This window comes from Calypte anna, chromosome 1, assembly GCF_003957555.1.
Source record: "Calypte anna isolate BGI_N300 chromosome 1, bCalAnn1_v1.p, whole genome shotgun sequence".
NCBI lineage: Eukaryota > Metazoa > Chordata > Aves > Apodiformes > Trochilidae > Calypte > Calypte anna.
In genome coordinates, this window is record NC_044244.1 from 77,001,763 (window position 1) to 77,019,099 (window position 17,337).

A 17,337-nucleotide genomic window follows, 5' to 3' on the forward strand; every position below is an offset into this window, starting at 1 on the left:
TGCATGGAGAAGCATGGATACAGGTGATTACAGATCCCTAGCAAGAGGTGTGTGCAAGCAAGGGAACCTGCACTCCCAGAGGAGGAGAGCTGATTCCTGGCAGTGCCTGTTATTGTGGTTTAGTTGTTGTATGGCTGATGCTGATCCTGAGTGATTGCCAGGTAATTACATGTCATAAATAAAGAAATAAGTCACTTCAACCATTATTTGATTAAAACCATGTGATCAAAAGGTTTTCTCCCTAAGACAAATCTGTTCTTTAAAAGTAAATATTTCTTTTAGCCATACAGTCAAAATATTTTTGTATCATTTAGAGCAAGGGCTGGATGAGGTCCCAGAAGAGATTCCCTGCTCTGTTAAGCTACCTATCTCCCTCCTTGATGTCAAACAGGTCTCAGAGGAATTCTTTCCCACTGAGTTTCTTCCTCTAATGGGTTTGGCCACATCCTTCTTTAAAATACTTCTAACCATTACACAGTTCCCTGCACTGACTGCTTCACACCTTTTTGCTGCAATCTTAAACCTTTCAACATGGATAAAACCCAGACAGAATCCCAACTGAACATACTGATAACTATAGAGTCAGCTGAGCAACAAATAAGCATTCCCTATATTTAGCCTCTCTCTTTTTCCCCAGGAGTGGATTTTTTTTCACATGATAGTGTTGTCTAAACTTGATTTCTTGTGAGTACAATAGAGGGGAATAAAAATGGCTGTGTTCACTAGGAAAGACTTTGATTTAAGAACATTCCTTCACAACCAGATCTAACTAGACTATGCCCATATATCATCCTGCTACAGTGGCAATTAAGCAATGTACCCATCATCTCCAGAAAATTTCATCCTTCCCCTTAAGTGCGCCCTTAGAACATAAGGAAAGATTTTACTGACAAGATATTAAAGAGAACTTAAGTGGCTACATTTAGACAAAACATCTACAGCACAGGAAAGGCTTGAAATGCTTTCTAAATGGTATTCAAAATTCCAGGCCAGAGTTCTAAACACTGAACTGCTCTTCTCTGGAAGAGGAGAACTCTGAAAAGAAGCCTGTGGGATTTAGCAGGGCATTCAGCTGGTGGAACTTGTGCCTTTCAGTGCCCCCTGTAGCCACAGGCATAGCTGGGTCTCGAAACCTGGCTGCTGGCAGTGCTCTAACTATCTCAAAACAAACGTGACCTGAAGCTACAAATCAGCCAGGGGAAGGAATGAAACAGCCTTGCTAGTTCATATTCCACCTCCTGTACAGAAGAAGAGAAAGCACAGATTTACTAGAGGGGCCCAGGGACTCTGCTGTTGCAGTATTTAATGAGGGATGTGGCACACTTGCCCAGCTGCAACCCATGACTGCACAGTCCCCTAGGTCTGCCTGTGCCTTACAGCATCAGAAGAGGACACTGATACAGACAGTGAGGAGGCCATTGCCTCAGCTGGCATCTGATTCACACACACCACAGAGGAATCATTCTGACAGAGCAGGTTAGAGGTTTTCCCCCAGAAGTCCATTTCTTAGCTCCAGAGCAGAATCCGGGGACAGCTGGATGATAGACAGGCTTTTTGCCACAGTAAAAAATTATTCATGTGTATTTTAACCCATAAGTGAAAAAGGAAAGAGAAATCAATTTGAAAATTATAGGGGAAAACAGGAACAAGATATGTATAAAATGAGTATAAAATAGTAGAAGGATAACATGAGTCCGGGGACAGGAAGGACACAAAGGAACAGAGACCTGAGAAGATTTGGTATAGCTGGAAAGAAATTCAGAGACAGAAACAGAAAAACCAAGCCCCAGTGAAGAAGAGAGAAAGGCAGGAAATTAGAAGAAGCATTGATACTGCACACAAAAAGAAGAGAATAAAAATAAAAACCAAAACAAACATCGAGGGGAAAAGATATTTTTAACAGCAGTGTCATACACGTTCTCCAAAACAGCTGTTAAGGTAATAGGGAGTGGGCTTAATTTTATTACCTTTCCTGTATGGAACACTACTTTAAAATGAAAGCTCATGTTGCTATATAGTACATACACATTTTTTAGATATCTAATCTTTTCATTTATTCCATTTTAGCATCTTCATAAAGTAATGAAATCTTCATTCAAGAAATGCTGGAGGGAAATCAAAGGCACTCTAAGAAAAACAAACAAACAACAACAACAAAAAAACCTCAAAAAAACCCAGCCCCAAACATGAAACAAGCAAAAATCCTGTGGAAGTGTAGTTCAGATTTCCTGTAAATCACATCAAGTAATTCTGTTTCAGAGTATCTGCTTTGCAGAACATTAAAGAATCTTGCTTGTCAAAGAATGCCTCCTACATATCCTCTAAAAGTCAAACCACCAGTTTGAAGTGGAATACAAAAGTTCAGAAGTCTTTTTTTATTACCTATTACACCATCCTCCCAAGCTGCACACACCCCCCTGCTGGGTCATTGGACTTGAACATCAACAGTTCTCTGTGATCTGAATAAAGTCCACCTCGAGAGTAGTGTCATCTTCCTTCTCTGATATGGTTGTTGGAAATTATTTATTTAATGATTGTCTTCTGGTTGTGTCAAATGTAGACAGACAGCTACGAATGTTTGAGTTTTGTGTCTAAAGATGTAAAACCACTCAGATACTTAGAGAATGAGGATGTATTTCAGTAAGTACTAAGATAGGTAAAAAATCTAAAACATTACCTGGTTGGATGAAAGGGGGACAAACTGACAGTAATTATTCCTTTCTTTTCGTTATAACTGAAAAGCATCTCAGTTAAAAACCCCGCTCAAGCAGGTCTATAGAATAGGAAATAGTTGCTTTCATAAGGTCACTGACTGCATCTTTTTATCTCCCTTGTTAGAGGAACAAAATTAAACTGGAAAAAAATTAAACATAAAAATAAAAATATACAACTATCACCTCTTGCTACAGACATGCACAGCACTAGCTTGCTAAATCAGTACTGACCCTAAGAAACCATGTTCTGTCTTCTCATTGGTGAAAACCCAGTGAATACTCAAATTTTACAATTTACAGTCTCAAAAATATAGGCAAAAAAAAACCAAAACAAAAACATGGTCTCGAGATATGCAAGTGAATATATACTCAAGCTTTGAATTTGCCAGTGCTTGAACAACTTTTATATCTGTGTTTTCTCTCTATTTGGAATTTTAATCTCCCTATTTTTAAAATTATATCCCATTTTATTTTTGGTTTAAAATATTAGAATCAAGTTTACAGGTTGTGATGACGTACTGGTAGCACTATTGCTAACAAAATTTTGTACAACTATACTCAGTCAAAATTATTTTTCTCTTCTGTGATATAATTCTGTAGAAAGGCAGAAAAACACCATTCCTGAGGCTGCAATGTCAAGGAAATGCTATTCTCTTAGAATAATGGTGGCTGAATTACCTTCTCAGTTTCTTGATCTCCAGAATGCTCTTCAACCCAGCCAAAATGGATTCACCTGAATTAATCACATACAGATTTTTCAAACTACAATAACAGTCACTTGACATTAACAGCCAAAAGTTACCTTGCTGATGGTATTTGTTATGGTCACATTACATGAGTATATATTACTGATTTAATACCCATCAAATGGGTAGCTTTCTTTACACACTTCTTTTCTCTGGAAGAGTTTCCATACAGCAGTGATAAGTATCAAGATTTCTCTTCTGAGAGCATGGGCTTGTAAGACCAAGAATTTTTCCCATTTTGTCCTCCATGTTCAGCTATTAAAATAGACAGTGCTTCACTTTGCTCTAGAGATTCTCATATTCTGATAATACTTGCCTCTCTTCTTAACCCTTACCATCACACCCTTTAAGCTCAGTTCTCTCTCAAGTCAACCAGCTGCAAGAAAGAAACATGGAATTGATGCCACAGCAGGGAAATATGTCTAAGTGGGTGTGTGCTGCCACATCCCTTAAGCTGCTTTGGTCTTTTCTAACCTGGTTTGCAAAAGATCCTTTTGCTGAGTTCCAGAGCATTTAGTAGCTTTTCTGGCACATGGTGACTTTTTACCAAGACCTAAACAATGTGACATTAATTCTTTTTCTGCAGTTCTTGCCATTTTGACTTTCTGTCCTTCAGAGTGAGGTACTACAAAGCACTCTATTTGGGAATATAAACTCTGAGTGACACAAAAGCCATTCAGCTGATATGAGGCAGCTTTGGTTATTGCAACCCTGACCAGTGGATTGAAGTCCCCAAATCTGTTAACAAGACAGAACTTTTTTAATATTCAGATTCAACTTTAGTTCACGTAAAGTTTCAAACTGGCTCATATTTTAGCCTCCTCTGTTCATTTGTCTCTCAGAACAGTTTGCAGTTTAGCACCTGAAAGCACAGGCACCTCAGAGATTGTTACCATACTTCTACAGTCATTATGATACAGAAAACAGAATTTTAATTGTCTATGCTGACAGCGATGCTTCCTTCAACTCTTTTTTTTTGAATACAGACAGAACAGTTGCCTTTCACAATAGAAGTTGTTAACGATCATTTTAGTCTAATTTAAGAAACATTTATTCCCTTTCCAACAGCTATATCAGATGTGCCTCTGCAGACATCTCTGTCTGCAGTGATTTCCATGGCACTTGGCTGCATTCAAAATAAGGCAGTTCCACTCCCAAAAATAATGCATAGGACCAACAAAACTATGTTACTCTTCTGCAATTATCTCAGCTGAAGGTGCATTACAAAAGAAGAATTCTGCTACCCTTACCATGATTCAGTAACTTCAATTTTTTCACTAATATCACAGAGGAAGTCAGAGAAAATGGGAATGTTTTTCCATCAACTATGCAAAACCCCACATGATTCTTTTTCTGAATCTTCCAGAGTAAACAAGCCATGTGGTTTGTTTTGTGGGACCTGCTAACTTAAAATGGAATTCAGTAGGTAGCAGGCACAGTGCTTTGTTTATTAAGTGCAACCTTAAGAATCATATCAGCAGCATTAATCCATACCATTCTAATAAACAATTTTTTGGTAGCAGATAATTCACAAGAGAATCGTAGCCCACACCAATATTAAAAACTGAAAGACAATATTTTCATTTTAACTGGAAAGAAAAGAAAGCTGAATCCTAAGAAAATAAAAATAGGATGTTGTATGGCACTACAGGATTTTTCTTTTCTTCCTATGAAGAAGTAACTATTAATTTAGCATTAAACTAAAAGAAAATAGAATTCCACTAAGCTACACTCAGATATTACCTTCTAGCAAAACACTGAATTAGAGGGCTTTTACAACTCATTCTTTCCACAGAAGTAATCTAGAAACTAGATTTAGTCCTTCAATACCTTGAAACAGAGAATATTGCAAGCAAATTGTGTTCATAAAGCATATTTTTCAGTTTCTAAGCACGTACACCTTTAAAAGTTTCTAATAAATATAGTTTACTGATACTAGGAAGTCACTTTCAAACCTCGGTAACAGAATATGGAATCTACATTATAAAACTCACTGATGTCCAGAAAAACAACTACCTATTAGTGAATTTTCATTCCAGCCTCCTTTCACCTTTCTCTCAAGCACGGATCTTACTTGTACATCTAAAGAGAAACTTATTCTGGCCCTATTTTTGTCTAAGAAATTTGATCAGCAGCACACACATCAAAATATGATTCAAAAGAACGAAGTCTTGTAATCATATGATTAGTCTTATTCACAACTTACTTAGATACGTTAACTAATTTGAGTTCTTGCATTTCTAGCAGCTACTAAAAAATCCTACCATTCCCTACACTACAAATAAATGCACTGATGCAAAAAGTGATTATGCTTGACCTCTATAATAAAGGGATGACAAGTCACCAGATTCCAAAGAACTTCATCCAGACAGGCCAACCTTTTTAAGAATAAATGGTATTTGCATATTTGCAAGCTCTCAAACAAATACGATCACATTTCTAAACCTTTTAAGTGACTATCTGTATGCAGCGACCAAACCACCAGCCCACAACTCATTTCTCCAGATCTTGCAAATTGAACTGAAAAGCTCCAGAAAGGTTAAAAGAGTGCAATATTATTACTGTACAATTAGTGGTGAGGTCATGACTTTATCTGCATTGAAAAAGAATAAAGGCACAAGTATAACATTGACAGAGGTTGATATGGTTCATAGCACATTATTTAGCAGTCCTAGGGCTGATTTGAAAAGTGGTGGCTGACTGGTAGTTTCCTAACTGGAAACAGACTACCTCTACACTAGCATGTAAATTAAACGTGTCTTGGACCATTCCAAGGCACTCAGGCTGAATGCCACAGAGTGGGCTACGTCCATAATGCCAAACTTCTCCTACAAGCAGGGTGGCTACATCAAAACAACCTATTGGGAAGAGTTTTAACCCATGTTAGGTCCCTAGCCAGGTATGGAAACTGTCTGGGATAGTGATAGTTTTCTTACAACTGTGGAAGACTGAATTCTACTGCCCAAAATACTAGTTTTTTATTATTTTTGTTTTTAGCATAATAGGAAAAAAAACCCATGAGGTCTCCTAGTACACCTCTATCCCTCACTTCTTGTCCTAAAAGACCCTTTCTCCCTCCTACCCCTTTTCCAGACAGTGAAATTTTAATTCATCAATTCTTATGTAAATTTGGTGAAAGACAGACAGTTGGCTCATCAGCAGTCAGTGCAACCCCTGTGATTTACACAACCAGCTCCCACTTCCAACACACACACATATTAACTGAGACAAAGGAGCACTGGGCATGAGAACAGCATCTTGTTGCCAGCCTGGTCCTTACAATTTCCCCTCCCATCACCAGATAGGGTCTTCCAAAACAATGCTACCACCACTGATCTCTGATGCTGGTGTATGAAACAAAGAAACAAAATACAGAACTTTACAAGCTAGAGATGCACACATGAGCTGTCTGTATCTAGGAGCTGCAATTTAAGGAAAAGTTGCCAATGACGAGAGTTACAGAATTGAATATATAAAGCTTGTTTTCTCTCCACAGTGTGCTGTTCTTATCAAAATTTTCAAGCAACTTTAGGCTAAGTAGGTCAAAATACTCAGGAAAAGAGCCAGAAAAGCTACTTTTTCAATGTTTTCTTTCCATTATAGGAACTTCTTCACCAGTAAAAGACAGGGGAAAGGATTTTGGATGTTTATGAGGAAATTTTTTTCCATATAATTATTTTCCTCTTTTCTAAGGATTAATTTTACTCCAGAAGCATTTCTTCCTGTTACATGTGAAACCTATCTCACCCTAACAACTCCAATAACAAATAGGTTATTGGAAAAGAGAACTGAAAGCAATGGAAAGAGGTTTTCCTGATTGTAGAAAAGTAATCCAAAGTTACTAATTAACACCAACAGGGCCTGTCTTAGACAAGTACCAAGCTCAGAAAGTGTGTGAGACTGTAGGGCTGAGTACAGGGACATATTAAAAATTACTCCATCATCCCATATTTCACAGGCTGCGCTTTAAGAACTTGGTAAATAAATGGAAATCAAAAGTAAGAAGCATTAGTCACGTCCAGAAAGTGGTTGACAGGTTACAGTAGAAGTATTTTCTTGATGTACAGTTTCAAAATGAAGCACTTTTATTCCCCAGAGCCATAAGTATTCTCCAGAAACACTTAGAAAATCTGCTATAAAAAGATGGCAGTTCTTTTGGGGCAGAACAGATCAAACAATATTTAGGGACTTCTCCTCCTTTGCTGAAAAAATGGGGAAAGGAAGGATATTTATCTGCAGGATTTTATCTTGACAAATATTTTATCTTTGAGGTAATGGCAAATCCTTGGTTGATATTAAAGATAAAAAAAGTTGGAAATACTTGAGGAGGAAAACAAATTTCCCCATTTGGCTTCTTATATAATCTGCATATGGCATTTTAATCTGCTACGTCAGATAATTTTTGTTTTTACCTGCTCCAGAGGGAGGTATTCCTCTAACCAACATCTGTCTACATGAGCCTTGCAAAGCTGTTTTTTCCATTTAGTAGTGCACCTCTACCACAGTCACTCATCTTTAGGCAAGTACCAAGATTTCATGTGTCCATTTATCTTTTTTGTTGAGATTGTTCAGGCTGATATAGATGCACTGAAACTCTAGGATTGAAGTATTTCAAATCAGGTCCTGAAAATTTTCTATGCTCCTTGCTTCAGTTTCAATACAATTAAATTCAATTCAATACAATTAAAACCCACCATTTTTGTATTACTTTACACAGTGGTGACTGACTTGACAGGGAGTTAACCAGTTGACTTAGCAAGGCAGATTAACTTTCAGTTTATATTTATGAAAGCAAGCTGTATGTATGGAATACACTAGGTTATCAAACACAGTGTGTCTGTATCAAAGCATGAACACGAGTTTCTACAGAATTGATGCTGAATGCTCTTTGTCATCACATTGCCATGAACTGCAAAGGAATCAACAAACAGTGGAAACCTTTTCTCTTTGTCCTGCACAATTCACAGGATTACTTTTTCTACAAGCTTTCTATACACAGAATTCTGCATTTAGTTAACTTTCACCCTTTGAGAATCATTGAGTCAGAGACTATGTTATGCTAAGCTTCACAATTTCATCTATTTCAGTGAAACTACCCAAGTTTCTGTGTCAGTGCCACCAAAACAAGCAATCTATAGTAATGTTACTTTCACTGCATGGTATAAGTTTCGCAAATGGGTCAGATACATTAGACAATGAACACATTATGCAGCATAACTGGAGGAAACTACCAAACCAGGAACATCTCAGAACTTCTGACCTCTGCATTCAGATCTTCTAATGGGTTTCTACAAGACTAACTGTTTGTAGAGTATGGGTATGGTGGGAAAAAAAATAGCAACACTACAGAGTACTCTGCATTACATGCATTGTTCTATTAAATAATAAGTATGCTCATTTTAGTAAATAAATTATTAAAATTGTTGTCTTTGTCTAGAAGATGAAAATTATGGAAAAAATTCAAAACATTCTCAAAAACTGAATAAATGTAATATTTTTTGTCTTCCTCTAAAAGTAATTCCATGCTATGCAAGACATCAGTAACTAGGTTCTAAAATCAAAGTTAAAAAGAACAATGCCAGCAGAAAATATTCATTACATAAGAATCAATACTACAAAGATTAGTTAAAATCTAATAATAGAATCAGCTCTAGAAATTAACATTTACCTCTTCTGGTGACTGGCTCCACTGGAAGATCTGTGCATATCTCTGCAGACTTCTCCAGACTTCATTTTATGAACTATTTCAGAATATGGTGGGCACAGCAGTGCTTGGTGTTGTCTGGTTTTCCCTACACTGAGGCAACATGCGCTTACTTTTATCAATACACTGAGCCAGAAAAAGTATACAATATTACATTGCAATTCTATTGATTAGGATGCTTAGGTGAGCAACAGCATTTGTAGAGAATTACCTAAAATTATAAGATGCCTGTTAGCAGGTAGGGGATGAGGTGAGACCTCAAATAGTCCAGACAACTTGTTTTGAAAACATTTGAAAAGAAGACTCTTGGACAGCATCAACACAACATACTCCCTCATGCATTGTTGTTCATTTAGGTGATTAAAGGCATTATTGAGGCACTTAAATCAGGTGGGAAATTCACTCACACCAGATAGGGGAAAGCCCCCAAAATAAACTACTTAAAACTCACTCCTCACCTGGAAATTGTTACAATTGCTGTGAATTTCCCTCCCTAACCTAAATACCAGAGTCTTTATTCTCCACCATATCCATCAGATATGAAGAGTTCAGTATTATGAATTGGTTAGACATGAGGGGAGGGGATGTAAGAAGGGATGTGAAGAAATAATCTGTTTCAGGCTTTGGGGAGAAGATGTCGTAATGCGATCTTAAATACTTAGAACTATCCTGTTAAGCATAGTTTGAAGTAGTATAAGAGTATCATGGAGGAAGATGGTAATTTTTTTCTCCTTTTTTCTCCATTACATATACATACAGTTCAGCAATGTGGGTAACAAGCTAAATTGTGCTGACCTTTATCAGAGACAGGATGTAACTGCTGAAGGAGAAGTAACATCACTGCATGCCATGTTGTCCATTTGCTGCTGCACTTTCTAGGCTTCCTGATACCACATAACCACACTAATGATCACATTGGCTCAACACACTTACTCACAAATCCCTATTGAATCATTCTATCAGCTCCAATTGCAGGGGTGAATGTAAATGCCAATCCCAGAATGGCAGCTAGTTTAATGTGCAGGAAATGATAAACATCTTAATTTACAAGAGACTCAACTATGGCTTATCAAAATAAGAAAGTCTTCTTCTAATGATATTGCATGCCATCACAACTTTTTAACCCTGTAAGACTTCACTGTCATGTCATAACAACATGTTCAGTAGACTTCAGAAATTTCATATAAAGAGTGGTACATGAATACAGTAAAGTTGAAAGATGCCCATTTAGGAGCCTCATAATTTGGTCTCAGAGACAAAGATTAAATTGAAGCCATGCACCAGACATTTATTACTTTTTAGGGGCAGCTCCCCCACCTTTAAAACTCATGCCAGAGGTTTCTGGAAGCAGTTATAGAAGTGGACACATAAAAGTGAATTCAAAGTCCATTTATGATAGCTAAGAAATGCCTACCTATTTCCAGGTAAGAACTTCCTAACAGCAGTGCTAGGTATAGTTGTTTTATGTATTAATTTTCCTCCATACAACAATACAGAACTCAAACCCTCTGCAGTTAATGCTTCATTTCTCACTGACAGTCTAGTTCTCCAAGTCAGTATCTTCTCTTTCTTTCCTCCATGATTTGCTGAGGCCATTTTAAAAACCTCCAGGTAGTTTGCATTTGTCTCCCCACCAAATTCTGATTATCTAATAATCTAATACTTAAATGAGGAAAATATTTCATAGTAAGCATGCCTCAGTCCTCCTATGTCCTGACTTCTGACCATCTTCAGGACACCTCTTTGTTTTCTTCCCACCCTTGACACTTGTTCTCTTCTCTCCAGAGATTTGACTTCAGTTGTCAATTTGCTGTAAGACAGTGCTGTGATGAGTGATGGTGATTAGCAGTAAAAAAGCCTCCTAGAACCAATCTATCAGAAAGCTATGATGAATACCATTTTGCCAAGTCTGACATACAAAACAAAACCAATAAGACTTGTTTATCCTAGTAAACATGTGAAACCCATTTTCTCTTTCTAGCTGAACTTGCACAATTATTCATAAGCAGAGAACAAGCAGTATAAAGAACACAGGGCTTGTCATTGGCAGCTAAACTCCCATTCTCATTCACAGTAAGTTACACACACAACTGCTGCACAACACAAAAGATCCTGTCCTCAGTACTTTGTACTTAAAAAAAAAAAAAAAACACTTCACATTTCTCTTTTAAACACAAACTCTGTGAAAGTCAGTTAAAGAAAAGCCTCTCTTAAAATAAAACAAAAACCTCTCTTAAAAAACTCCCAAGATCTTTTTCTTCAAGCAAAAAATATTCATACATGTGACAGACCCTCTCCTAAACTTGCTGTGATGGTCATCTTGTTATTTCACTTATGTCCAAATAACTACAAGTCAAATATTATTAGCATATAGAATATAAATACATGCTGTCAAAGCTGCATTTTATTAGTTCTCTAGGTTTTTTCCTAGTAATTTTTCAATGCAGGCAGAAATCATTCTAGTTAATAGAAATTATGACTAAAAAAAGTTGGTAGAGTTTAAGGCATAAGTAAGTTACATGGATGTTTACAGGCAGACACATCATTATTTCAGAAAAAAACCCCAACCTGGAATGCTGAGTCATAGCTCTTTTTAAATTTGAATGGTTTAAATTTGCACAGGTTTTTTTGTGTGATTTTTCAGAGCTACCAAGGGAAGTGTGTGACCTTGGCACCATTGATCTTTATTTAGGAAAGAAGATTAGTAAGGTATTAGATTCTGTGCCTGAGTGAAGTGAAACAGTTGTAGCATGTGAGCAGAAAAAAAATTCCCTGCTTAAACTACAGATGTTACAACATAAATTCATCTTTTAGAAAGGTGAAGGTAACAAGAAAATATTACTGCTTCTTAGTGTCAATCAAATGAGACCCAAGGAGATGCCTCTATTCTCTTTGATAACACTGGTCCTATACCCTGCATATGAACTCCTAGAGACTGCCAGACCTTTTGGATGTAGAAATATTGTTTTTTACTTGGGGCCTGAACAGAGACCAGCACATTTGGGTCCCAACTTTGGATCATATCCCAAAGTATTGATAGTACAAAGGACTAAAAATTGCCACTGTCTCTCAGGAAGCTGTACATGTGGTGGTGCAGAACCCGCTGTTGAGTGACCCGAGCTTCAGCATCAACATTGGCCATTTTTGCTTTGAGTTACAAAACAAGAGCTGTGGGTCTAACATCCATTCCAATAGCAAGTGCAGCAGGCTGACACCCTTTGGCACATTCTGATTTTACCTACAGGATCAGTGAGTCTGGGTAATTGGGTACTTTTTCATCCTAGTGCAAATATAGGGATTTGGGGCAATTAGGCACTCTCTAACCATACCTGAAACTGTTTGCAGAACATACCTGAGACCCCTTTTCTGCTCAGAGCACAGGCCCACTCTGAGGGTTGCTGAAAAATTGCTTAATACAAATTGTGGATGTCATGGACAAATACTGACCAAAGTCAACCCCATTGGATCCTACAAATATTGGTTTCAAGTGAAAGAGTCTTTGGAGCTCTCTGGAATCTCACTGAGCTGTGGCCCACATCACATATATCTCATGAAGGAAGCTGGTTCATCCAATTGAAAAAGTTGGTGACCACTTCTCTTAAATACAGAGGTAAACAGATTATATTGGGTGGGTATAATTTGACTCTTGGTAAACTGATGAGAGAAGAATGCAACTCCTTTCATGTATCTGGTTCCAAAATTTAGCATTTTAACAGGTTAACCCCTATACCTCTGTGAGTGTATATTTATCAAAAATATAGTTTAGAAACTTTGTTAGATTTTAGCTGAACCTATGTATTTATTATAATTGATTCTTGATGTTTGGTTAATCTTTTAGAAAGTCATATTATCAAATTTTGTGCTTTGCTATAATAGTGTTAAACAATCTTAATTTACTGTTATTCTAAATCACACCAGACCCATAATTATGGATTAAGCACTACATTGAAATCCCTACACTTAAACCCCTTAGTTGTAAACTGATGGCTGAGTCTGGGACTAGGGGAAGGTACAGCAGCACCTAGACTCCTCTCTGAGAAGGAATTTAGAAAGCAAGTGTGTCCACTCTGACCCTCATGACTCAATGAGAGGCTGTTCCTCATTCTTTTCCCTTTTCTGTCCAAATCCTTCCAGCCTGTCCATGGCCCAGTCTCCCATATCCCTGTATTAATCATTTCCCTTGAACCCTGTATAAATCATTCTCATTCGTTTCCAACACCTTTATGCGCCTTCCACATTATAAGTAATAGAGTGAACCTTGCCATCGAATTCTGCTAAGCAACTCTTTCATAAATATACATTAAAAATTACCTTTTCCTGATATCTTTATTGGTGATTCTTTAAGTGACCTTAAAACTTTCCACTCTTGTCTGTGACAGTATGATTATCATCAATCTCTGACCCACTCAGGTTTAATGTATACATTGAGCTCTTTTCATTCAAGATGAGCAAAGAAGCAATAAAAATACATTTCATGTAGGAGGACCTGAAACAATTTTAGCCACTGCCCCAAGCCCAAGTTGGCACAGATGGCCTCAGGAGAGTTTATGTCAAAATGGCCAAGAACTGATGCAAATGCAGAGGTCAGAGCATTGCCTGTGTTCAGTGTGTGGTGGGTCATGCAGCTCAGAGAAGAAAACAGCGAGAAAACCCAAGCAAGTGTGAGGCAGTGGAGAGGCAGTTTCTAATTTTAGGCACACTATTTTTCTCACAGTAGTTATGCAAGGAAACTTTCCCCTGCTCTTAATTACTACGACATACAGAAAAACAAGAGAATGAGTACTTTCTTTATAATGTAACACCTGACTCATTTAGTAGCTTCACCACCTAATGGGAACAGTCATGCTAACTGCTCAAGCAAGAGATATGACACATAGTGAAGTAATTTGAAAAATCCCATCCTTGCGTGAACAGAGGAAAGAAACGGGGTGCAAATCTGAGAGGAAGGAGCCAAATCTGTTTCCTTAAACAGTATAGAATTCCCAGTCAGTGATAATGATGTGAAGGATAACAGACAGTGGTAACTGCTGTAACAGATACAGCAAGTTACTTTTGCCTCCTATCTCTGGCTGCAAAGGGGGAAGTGCCTTAACATTGGACATCTTTGTGTAAGTGTGAATGAAAAAAAAAAAAAAATGAAAAAGGAACATTTTACTTAGGTGGGATTGATCTACATTTCTTCATCTTTCCAGCTACAGAACATAGAGTAAACTCCAAATCCCAGTAGCAGGGATAAACAAGGACTTCTCTCCAAGCCCCTGTGCAATACACACATGTAGTGACATTTTATGAAGCAACACAGGGGAGCTAAGACTGGCTGTTCCAAATATCAAGCCAAACACTCTCATGGCCTTCAGCAGCCCAGACACCACTATGCAGACCCTTGCAGCTGAGCTCTCCCTCCACACAGCTGCTCTTGCCCCATCACACAAGTTTATTTTTAGACATAAAAAATGTGCTCTCATTAGCCTGTCTGTGTCTTATTTAGTCATACAGCTAGAAATGCAGGAAATACAGATAGTGGGGGAATCTCCCGTGCATCTATCTTCTAGACATTCAGATATATCTTTGGATCAGAGCAGATAAGAGGGTTAGTCAGTAAGCCAAAGAAATTCCAAATGCTCTCTTTTCTGAGCTATTACAATTAAGCATTGAAATGGAGGCTGGGACAGCAACCAACATTTCAGAAGAAAAAAGTAGCCATTTTTATTGCTTAAAGTTTATTTGATTCAATATTGAGAGCTTTAACATTTTCTAACCACAGAAGCCATGGACAAAAGAGGTAAGTAAAATCCTGGCAAACTGTTAGGGTGAATTAAGTTAAGGCTAGAAAACCTAAATCAGTGTACCAAAACAGATTAAACCAAAGTCACATTTTTCTAAGAGGTGAAAAGGTCAGATGTCAGGAATTGGACAAATAAATAGAGTCAAATGCAAGAAAAAAGATAGGAAAAAAATTAAGACATTTTTCAATGAAAATGATAATGAGGAGTGGCTTATATAAGACTAGGAATAATAAATAAAAAGGTAATCTGACAATACATTTCTGTAGTTATTGAATAAAAGTCTTGGACAGAACTTTCCAGAAGGACTTTGAGGAAGTATCACCTCTGTCTGGGAATAGCTGAAACAAAAGGGAGAAAGAAAGATGTTCTGAAACTCAGAAGATCTGGAAATCAACACGTACAAAGGAAACAAATGGAGCAAGTCCACTTGAAACACTGACGCTCCATAGAAGTGTCACACATTAGCAAGTAAGTGATTTGTGCTAAAGAAATGTGACTGACTTGTATATGCTCACATCTAAAGCTTGTACTGGATATTAAGGGCTGTCAAAAGAATTCCATGTTAGTAGAAATTATTTGTACCACCACTGAATAGATGAGGTTGGAAGAGACCTCTGAAGGTCATCTAATCCAGCTCCCTCAAGAAGGGCAACCTAGAGCTGACTACTCAGTACTGTGTCCAGCTGGAGCATCTCCAAAAATGGAGGCTCCACACAACCTCTCTGGGCAACCTTTTCCAGTATATGACTTTCCTGACAATAAAAAAAGTTATGCCTTATATTTAAATGACATTTATTTTATTTTGTGCTTTTTGTTTTCTGTCCTCTCAGTGGGCATCACTGACAAGAATCTGAATCTGTCTTCTTTATACATTCTCAGATATTTATACACATGAAGCCTTCTCCTCTTGTCACAGCTGAACAAACTCAGCTCTCTTGACCAGTCCTCACATTAGAGATGTTCCACTAGCACAGATATTTCTGTGGCCCTTCACAGAATTCTCCACAGGGCATTCTCCAGTATGTTTATGTCTTTCTGAAAGTGCACAAGTCCATGAGATCCAACAGGATTAATTTGAAGTTCCTGAAGTACCTGGCAGCTGAAATTGCAAAGCCACTGTCCATCATATTTGAGAAGTCATGTCAGTCTGATGAAGTTCTCGCTGACCCCCATTTTCAAAAAGAGAAAAACTAAACACCTTGGGAACTACAGGTCAGTCAGTCTCTCCTCTGTGCCTGGTCATATCATGGAGCAGATCGTCCTTAAGTCCTTAACGGAAAATAGAGAAGGGATTGGTTACACTGAACATGATTTCACTAAGGGCAAATCCTGCCATCAAATTTGGTGGCCTGTCACAGTGGGGTCTCTGTCTCGGTGAACAAAGGGAGAGCAATAGGCATCATTTATTTGGACAAAGTGTTTGATACTGTCCAGTGTGACATTCTAGTAACTAAACAGGAACAATTTGGATTAGGTGGATGGACCACCTGGTGGATAAGGAACAAAGACAGGCTGAGAGAGTTGGGGTTGTTCAGCCTGAAGAAGAGGAAGCTTTGGGGAGAGCCTTATATCAGCCTTCGAGTACCTGAGAAGGGCCCTACAGAAAAACTGGGGAGAGACATTTCACTAGATCATGCAGTGATAGAACAAGAGGCAATGGCTTTGCACTAGAAGAAGGGAGATTCAAGTTGGATTTTAGGAATAAATTCTTTAGTGTGAGGGTGGTGAAACACCAAAACCAATTGCCCAGGGAGGCTGTGGCTGCCCTCTCCCTGGCAGTGTTCAAGGCCAGGTTGGATGGGGCTTTGAGCAACCTGCTGTGGTGGGAGGTGTCCCTGCCCATGGCAGGGAGATTGGAATTAGGTGACCTTTTAACTCCTTTCCAACCCATACCTGAAGCCCAGAACTAGAAACACCATACCAAGTAATAAAATCAAATCACAGCCTACATTGCTATCATATATTTTTTCTCTACGTGTATCTTGATATTTCAAAATTCTTAAGACTCAATAATGCAATTTACTGAGAGGACAGAAAACATGCAGTAAAAATCATAAAGTGAATACCATTTGAACAATGATAAAGGTTTTGAAGATTGAGTTGACTGTTCCCAAAGTAATGAAAAGACCCTCCCTGTGTCTGGACAATTTATAATCTGAGATTAATTACTGAGATTTACACACATGCTTTACACATGCTAAGGTGTCCTATGGAATACAAGAAAGTCAGGTCAAAATTTAAACTATTCTGAGATGTCCTTAGTAATAGCTTCCACCATTCTCAAACTAGTAGACCTGGGGCATAGATCCATCATTCTTTTCTGTTTCTTCAGGATGTTTAATCTTCATATCGCAAAAGTCAAAGAGAATTTAAAAATCTATTTCTGG